The sequence below is a fragment of the Aedes albopictus genome, chromosome 3 (genome assembly GCF_035046485.1).
Source record: "Aedes albopictus strain Foshan chromosome 3, AalbF5, whole genome shotgun sequence".
In the NCBI taxonomy this organism is placed as follows: Eukaryota; Metazoa; Arthropoda; class Insecta; order Diptera; family Culicidae; genus Aedes; species Aedes albopictus.
In genome coordinates this window covers 190,507,481-190,516,364 of record NC_085138.1, presented here as the reverse complement: position 1 = coordinate 190,516,364, position 8,884 = coordinate 190,507,481, and positions in this window count along the sequence as shown.

Here is an 8,884-nt window from a genome sequence, read left to right as displayed (position 1 = left end):
GCGATGTCAGTAAGCTCCTGATTACGATATACTGGCGCGCGACGTTACTGGTCAATGAGATGGTACACTCTAAGAGGACCGCGGAGTAGAGGAGTGCTGGTGGTGACGGCATTCTATCCTCTTAGTAGGGCCGGGTGACACTGACCTGAAACGACGGATGGGCTAATGTCGGAGCCGCCTTCCGTCCCATAAAACCTTGGCAAGGCCTTAGAGTACGTTCCCGAACTGTATCCAGCTTAGGAAACTAACTGGGTGGAGGTAGGTTCAGTTGAAGTATCCTGATTTGCGCTGATCCTGGCTCTGAGCTCAGGTCCCATAAGGGCCTGTGCCAACCCGTGGGTGGCCTCCCTGCTTGCATAGATAACCACCGGGATCCTTGGGCGACTACTTCAGTGACAGTGAGGGATAGCGGCTCTAAGGGGGACCCTTACAGCAGTGATGGAAACGTATTTGATTAGGGAATCTGAGAACGTGGAGGGTGAGGTGATCAACCCGTTCGCGAAAAGCGGACTGGTCAGATCACCAACGCAGGCGTCGAGGGTAGAATCCCCGCAAGTGTCGGAGTACGGCACTCCGAGGGTCGGGTCGGCAATAGAGGACACGCAGATGAGTGGAGCAGAGCTCACGCGTGCGCTGACTCGCAACAGGGATGGACTTCCGAAGCTGCTGGTGGTCTCCGAACAGCTCGACGAGCTGATCGGATACACCAGTGGGCGGAACAACATCAGTAAAGACCTTAAAAAAGGTCTGCTGAGGCTCCGCGATTCGGTCGCCCAGGCCCGGAGGGAGTACGATCTCCTGTTTGATCGTAGTGCGGGTAGAGAGGAGAGGTCCACGCAAACGGACCGTTCCTCCACAGAGAGTGTGTGCAAGGTGCAGCCAGGTGGGGCTGCAGAGAGTGGAAAAATCTCGGCCCAAACCAAACGGCCGAGATCGATGGATGTGGAGCGGCCGGTGAGTGGCAAACGCCCGCGTAGTGCGAGTAACGCCAAGCCGGTCGCGAAACGGGCTCGGGGCAAAGAGCCGAAACCCCGAGGCGAGACTGCTAAGAGCGGTAGCAGTGACCAACCGGTCCAAGGGAAGGTGAACCCTTGGATCACGGTTGGCAAGAGAGGGCGCGTAGAAAGAGAGAAGGTTTTGAGCAAAACCAAGGCGAAGCCGGCGCGTAAGCGTACGAAAGGCGACGCACTGGTGCTCAAAGCAGAGGGCAATAGCTACGCAGATGTGCTGCGGGCTATGCGGAGCGAGGATCGTCTCTCGGGACTAGGTGCGGATGTTAAAAGCATCCGGCGCACTAGGACTGGAGAGATGATGCTAGAGCTGAAGAAGAATGCCGTTAACAAGGGCTCTTCCTACACGGCTCTAGCACAAGAAGTGCTTGGTGAAAAAGTGCGGGTGAGGGCTCTGACGCAGGAGATGACCATCCAGTGTAAGAACTTGGATGAGATCACCACCGCGGAGGAGCTCTCTGCTGTTCTTAAACAGCAGTGTAATGTGGACGCGCCATGCGCATCGATCCGCATGAGGCGAGGCCCAGCAGGTATGCAGATCGCGACGATCAAGCTTCCAGTCGGGGAAGCGAAGAAAGCGACTGCTAAGGGCATGGTCGAAGTCGGATGGTCGGAGTGCCCGCTCAGTGTATGTGAGCCGCCGGAAGTGTGCTTCAGGTGTTTCGGACGAGGCCACAAGTCGTGGGCATGCAAAGGCCCGGATAGGAGCAAGCTCTGCAGGAGATGCGGAGTAGAAGGCCACTTCGTCAGGGAGTGTAAATCGGCGCCAAAGTGTCTGATTTGCACGACGAACAAGGGCCATGTGACGGGTGGGCCTAAGTGCCCAAGCATAAGTGGACGTAACGGCCGAAAATGACGCAAGTCACACAGTTGAACCTGAATCACTGTGAAGCCGCGCAGCAGCTGTTGTGGCAATCCGCCTCGGAGTCGAGTATAGACATCGCGCTTCTTTCGGACCCATACCGCATCCCCCCCAATAACGGGAACTGGGTTGCGGATAAGGCCAAGAAAGCGGCGATCTGTACGACCGGTCGGTACCCGGTCCAGGAGATAATCTCCACGACGTGCGAGGGCTTCGCGATTGCGAAGATCGGCGGAGTCTACTACTGCAGCTGCTATGCCCCACCTAGGTGGCCGATAGGTCAGTTCTCGTCCATGCTAGATTCGCTGTCAAGCGCTCTAGCTGGACTGAGCCCCTTGGTCATCGGTGGGGACTTTAACGCGTGGGCGGTCGAGTGGGGCAGTCGCTCTACGAACGAGAGAGGTTGGGCTCTACTCGAAGCTATGGCGGGATTGAACGTTGAGATCGCGAATGTCGGCAGTGTAAGCACTTTTAGCAGAAACGGTGCGGAGTCCATCATTGATGTGACCTTCTGGAGCCCAGGGCTTAACCCTAGCTCAGACTGGAGAGTTGATAACGGGTACACGCATAGTGATCACCTGGCGATTCGATACAGTATCGAACAGGGCGGTAGACCTGGAGGATGGCTAACCTCGAGTTTCGATAAGCCGGCATTTGTGGAGCGGATGCTCATGGAGCAGAATACAGACTACTTGTCTAGCGACGGTCTAGTTGGTACCTTGAGACGAGCGTGTGATGCGGCAATGCCGAGGCGATCCATACCCAGGAATGGACGAAGACCGGTGTACTGGTGGTGTCAAGAAATCGCGGAGCTCCGTGCATCTTGCCACAGGGCAAGGAGAAGGATGCAGAGAGCCCGGACCGATGAGTCGAGAGCGGAGCGAGAGGTGGCATACAGGGCGGCAAAGTTGGCACTGAACAAAGAGATCAAGGCGCGTAAGCGGGCGTGCTTCAACGATCTCTGTCAGACGGCCAACACAACCCCCTGGGGTGATGCGTACCGCGTAGTCATGTGCAAAACGAAAGGCACATCTGCACCACCGGAACGCTCTCCCGCGATGCTGCAGAGGATCGTGGAAACGTTGTTCCCGCACCACGAGGTGAGACCATGGGCACCCACACCACAAGACCATCCTGGTCCGAGTGAGGTTCCCCCAGTGACGAATGAGGAGTTAGCCGCAATTGCGAAATCACTTAAGCTGAACAAGGCCCCGGGCCCGGATGGCATTCCGACGGTGGCTATCAAAGCGGCCATCGAGGCTAGCCCTGACATGATCAGATCGGCTATGCAAAGATGCTTGGATAGAGGCGAGTTTCCGGAGAGGTGGAAAAGGCAAAAGTTGGTTCTACTGCCCAAGCACGGGAAGCCACCAGGCGACCCGTCGGCTTATAGACCAATTTGCCTCCTGGACACGGCCGGGAAACTCCTAGAGCGGATCATTCTGTCAAGGTTATTGGTCTATACCGAGAGGTCGGACAACGCGGGGCTATCAGACAGCCAGTACGGGTTTCGCAAAGGTAGATCGACAGTGGATGCCATTAGGTCGGTGACTGGATTGGCCGAAATTGCGCTGCAGAAAAAGAGGAGAGGCATACGGTACTGCGCGATCGTAACGCTTGACGTTAGAAACGCCTTCAATAGTGTAAGCTGGGCCGCCATAGAGAGCGCCATATCTCGCTTAGGTGTCCCGGCTGGCCTAAGGCGTATTCTGGGTAGTTACTTCCAGAACAGGGTGCTGATTTACGACACCGAGGAAGGCCAAAAACAGTACAATGTCACTGCAGGTGTACCGCAAGGATCCATCTTGGGTCCGGTACTGTGGAACGCGGCATATGATGGAGTACTGAGGCTAGCACTACCACCGGGAGTAAAGTTGGTTGGCTTCGCCGACGACATTACCCTGGTGGTATACGGTGAGTCGCTCGAAGAGGTGGAATTGACGGCAGCGCATGCGATTGACATAGTGGAGGGCTGGATGAGGTCGAGGCAACTGACACTCGCACACCACAAGACAGAGGTGGTGGTGGTGAACAACCGCCAGTCTGCACAGCAGGCAGTGGTCACCACGGGCGGGTGCTCGATCGAGTCCTGTCGCTCACTGAAGCTCCTTGGAGTCATGGTCGACGACAAGTTGAGCTTCAGTAGTCATGTCGAGTATGCTTGTAAGAGGGCGAGTGTAGCGGTTATGGCATTGTCTAGGATGATGTCAAACAGTTCGGCAGTTGTCTCGAGTAAGCGGAAGCTGCTCGCGTCAGTCGCGGTGTCCATACTACGGTATGGCGCCGCCGCATGGTCGAACGCGCTCAAGCTGCAGAGGAATGTTGACCGACTAGAGAGTGTACATAGGCTGATGTGCCTCAGGGTGGCCAGTGCATACCGGACTGTCTCGAAAGACGCGGTATGCGTGCTAGCGGGCATGATGCCGATAGCACTGGTGTTGGCCGAGGATGTTGAGTGCTACGATGAAAGAGGTACGAGAGGTGCGCGACAAAACGCCAGAACTTCGTCTATGGTGAAATGGCAAAGAGTCTGGGACTCTTCAACAAAGGGTAGGTGGACACACAGGCTCATACCGAGCGTGTCCCGGTGGACGTGTAGACCCCATGGCGAAGTGAACTTTCACCTGACACAATTTCTGTCGGGCCATGGGTGCTTTAAGTGGTACCTGCACAGGTTCGGGCATGCAAACTCACCCTCATGCCCGGAGTGTGCAAACAGGGCGGAGACGGCGGAACATGTACTCTTCGAGTGCCCGCGTTTTGCGGAGCAGAGGTCGAGCATGTTAGAGGTATGCGGCAGGGATACTACTCCCGATAACATTATTGAGAGGATGTGTACGGGGGTGGACGAGTGGAATGTCGTGTCGAACACGGTATCCACAATCGTGCTCCACCTCCAAAGGAAATGGCGGGCCGACCAACAGTTAGTCGAGTTGGCCCCCTAGAGATATGCCGAGTGTGATGGCTGACAGATGAGCGTGAGTGCGAAAGCACAGTCCCCCCCCTCCTCTACGAAGTAATCCCTAACGGGCGTGCCGCGGAGCAAGGTCAGGTAGTGCAGAATGTGGTTTTCCTACGGTGTTGCTAACCAACAGGTTTCCTCATTCTATAAAAAAAAAAAAAAAAAAAAAAAAAAGAGCAGAGCACCGTTGTTTCGAGCAGAGGAGTGGTCCATCCAAAAGGACAACTTCCTCTTGCTAATATCACGGCGATGATGTACGTACAGCTCACCGAAGCCGTAGGGGAGAGGAAAAGCTGCCCCATGGCTCAAGCTGCATGGCCGAAACTTGCCGTAAAGGCGCGGCCCTCGGGTGAATGAAGCGTCCAACTGAGGTAGGCGGAACTTCGAAGAGGAGGAAGGGGACGGCCAGTGCGAGCAACGGGCGATGGACTGGTCTTCAAAACAGAGGCGGATACGTACGCCGAGGTACTGAGGGCCATGCGGAGCAAAAATCGTCTTTTACCACTGGGCGCGGATGTAAAAAGATTCCGACGCACCAGGACCGGAGCGATTATGCTGGTGCTGAAGAAGGAGGCAGTCGAGAAGGGCACTTTCTATAAGATATTACTGAAAGGCGAAAAAGTACAGGTGAGAGCCCTGATGGTGGAGGCGATTCTGTTGTGTAAAAACCTGGACGATATCACCGATAAACAGGGCTGTAAGACGGTGAGTAGATAAGGAGAGCGTTAACATAGCTCTGGTCCTCACAAGTTCCTATCTCATGCTTCCACAGTTCAAGCGATGACAAAGACCGCCAGCTAAGAGTTGTGTCCTTCTGACTTCAGCTAAATTAAGGAAGTACTACCAGAGTGACTGTTCACCAAGGAGGTGCGGCTCAAACAGCGTTTCTGGCATCCAGCGGCTGAGTATGAAATGCTGCATCACGTCCAGCTAGATCCAAGGTGATAACCCCATCAGCTTGGTTGTCCCAGTGTTGGTTGGGTCGTTAAACAGAACTGGCACGATGACCCTCCGGCGAGACAGGCCCAATAAGCCACCCTAAAAATCCCCATTGCGAATTAAAAAAAAAGACACTACACAGTCTTCAACCAGAGGTTGCACAGACTGAACGATCACTAACACTAGGCAACGGACAATATACGAAGCCCCCAATGAAGAATTTTTCGCTTGACGAAAAGTTTACACCGACTAGAGCGGGAATCGAACCCACACACACACTCCGTTGCTTACGGAACGGCCAGACGACTGACGCCCCGAACCGCACGGCCACGAAGCCCATCATAGGAGAAAATACGACTCGACTCGGCAAAGACTCACGCGACGAAATAAGGACTACGATTGTAAACTTGGAACATGGAATTGCACGTCACTTGGTTTCGCAGGATGTGACAGGATAATCTACGACGAACTACATCCCCGCAACTTCGACATCATGGCGTTGCAGGAACTTTGTTGAACTGGACAGAAAGTGTGGAAAAGCAGGCATCGAGCGGCTGTCTTCTACCAAAGCTGTGTCACCACCAATGAACTGGGAACAGGATTTATAGTGTTGGGCAGGATGCGATAATGTGCGATCGGGTGGCATCCGATCAACGCCAGGATATGCATGTTGAGAGTTTAGAGCCGTTTTTTCAACTTCCAACATTTTTTTTTTCGGATAACTTCCTAGTCGCTGTATGCATGAGCTGAAAATCTTCGACGGTTATTACCACATGTCGAAGTTAAACGCCGCGTCTCAGCATCGAACGACTGCGAAATGTAGAAGTGGCTCAAGACTACGCGCAGCAGTTAAGCAGTGGCCCTACCAACGGAAGAGCAACTTGGCAGCTACACTTGAAGATGGCTGGAGGGACATCCGATCTGCCATAGGTAGAAGCTCGGCTGCAGTACTAGGCTTCGCAACTTCGAATCACAGAAACGACTGGTACGACGGCGAATGTGAACAGTTGAAAATCGTGAAGAATGCAGCATAGGCTAGAATGTTGCAACAGCGTGCGAGGACGAATAAGAGCACCTTTAACGGTGCGCTTCTATACCCCATTTTTGCAGCCCTCCATCATTGCAGCAAACTTTACCGGTCGCTGCTGAATGCGCTCGCAAAATAGTAGTGCTAAGGGTGGGTGACCGGCGCAGTATCATAACGTCCGAGGCCATAAAGTCCCAGGACTTTATGGCACATTTTTTCGGGGCATAACATCCGAACTTGCACATACGCCACGAAGTCCAAGGAAAGAAGGCACATAGGTTATTATGGCGCATTCAAACTTTTGGACGCTATTTCGCAAAAAAACGCGACTTAATGTCCGGGACTGTTTGGCCTCGGACGTTGTGATCCGGCCCCTGGGTGACCAAATATAGTAGCGGGACAGTTGCGCTGCTAAAAAGGCTATGGGAATATGACAGCCCTCCCGATACGAATCAGGGTGACTAATTTGATTGCTACCGGTATGGAAAAGGGTGGTTAAGTCAAAATGGTAGCCGCCGTTAAGGTTGCTCTAAGACACGTTAAAGACAGGCGCGGAACAGGCAGAACTCAGTCTTCCGGATGAAGAAGCGCCAGTAGGAACAACGAGATTGCTAAGCGATAGGAGAGTTGTAACGCGCTAAGGACACACGAAAGTTTTACGAGAAACTAACCCGCTCGCGCAGAGGCTACGTGCCACAAGCCTACATTGCCGAATAATCACGGGAATATTCTCACGAGCTAGCGTGAGGTGGTCGAGAGATGGCGGCAGCATTACGATGAGCACCTCAATGGCGACGTTGCAAGTATCGAGGTGGCGTGGTAACAGATTTAGGAGTATGTGCACAGGACGAAAGACTTCCGGCTTCTGACCTCCAAGAGATTGAGGAGGAGGTTGGCCGGTTGAAAAACAACAAAGCCGCTGGAGCAGATCAACTACCAAGCGAGCTTCTAAAATACGGTGGAGAAGCACTGGTTAGAGCACTACACTGTGTCATTACCAAGATTTGGGAGGAGGAAGTATTACCGGAGGAATGGATGGAAGGTATCGTGTGTCCCATCTACAAAAAGGGCGACAAGTTGGATTGCGGGAACTACCGCGCGATGACACTACTAAGCGCTGCCTTCAAGAATCTCTCTCAAATTTTATGCCGCCGTCTATCACCGATTGAAATAGAGTTCGTGGGGCAATATGTATCAGGCTGGATTCATGTGTGAACGCGCTACAACGGACCAGATGGTCGCCATCCGCCAGGTGTTGCAGAAATGCCGCGAATACAACGTGCCCGCACATCACTTGTTCATTGATTTTAAATCGGCGTATGATACAATCGATCGAGACCAAATATGGCAGATTATGCACGAGTACGGATTCCTGGATAAACTGATACGGTTGATCAAGGCAACGATTGATCAAGGGCTTGAACATTGCTTTAGAGGGTGTAATAAGAAGAGCGGGGATAAACCCCAAGCCGCACACAGGTCACAAAAGAGTGTCGACTGTAGCCCCTCGGCTGCTCAGTGGGAAAATAGTGGGTGGGAAGTATTCGAGCACGGGGTCGCTTATTTCTAATAGCACCGTTACATAAGCACGACTAGTCACTCACCTTTAGCAGGAGCAGGATTTTAGTGGTCAGCTGTCAAATCCATATGAGGGGGAGGAAACCAACAACGTTATGCGATTAAAGTTAACCAAAACAAGGTAAAATCGTGTTTCAACCAGCGGACTACCCAGATCGAGGTATGAAAGCCCCCTTTTTGGGCACGGGAAACGATCAATATTCAAAAAGGGCGTATATATGTTAAATGCGGGGTTTTCTAGTAGAAATCAACCACCAATTTTACAATCTTACATCTACATTTATTTGGTCCATATTGGAACCCTAATGAGAGAAAGGTGACATTAGTAATAAGGTGTACTTGCGCTTTTACATCGGAACGGTGGACGGCGGTGGTGCAGACGGTGGTGGCGTGGACAGCGGTGGTGCAGACGGTGGTGGCGTGGACAGCGGTGGTGCGGATCGGTGGCTAGCTTGGTGGTTCACGGTGGCATGCATGCATCGGAGGGCCCTCGGCCGGTATTGTGG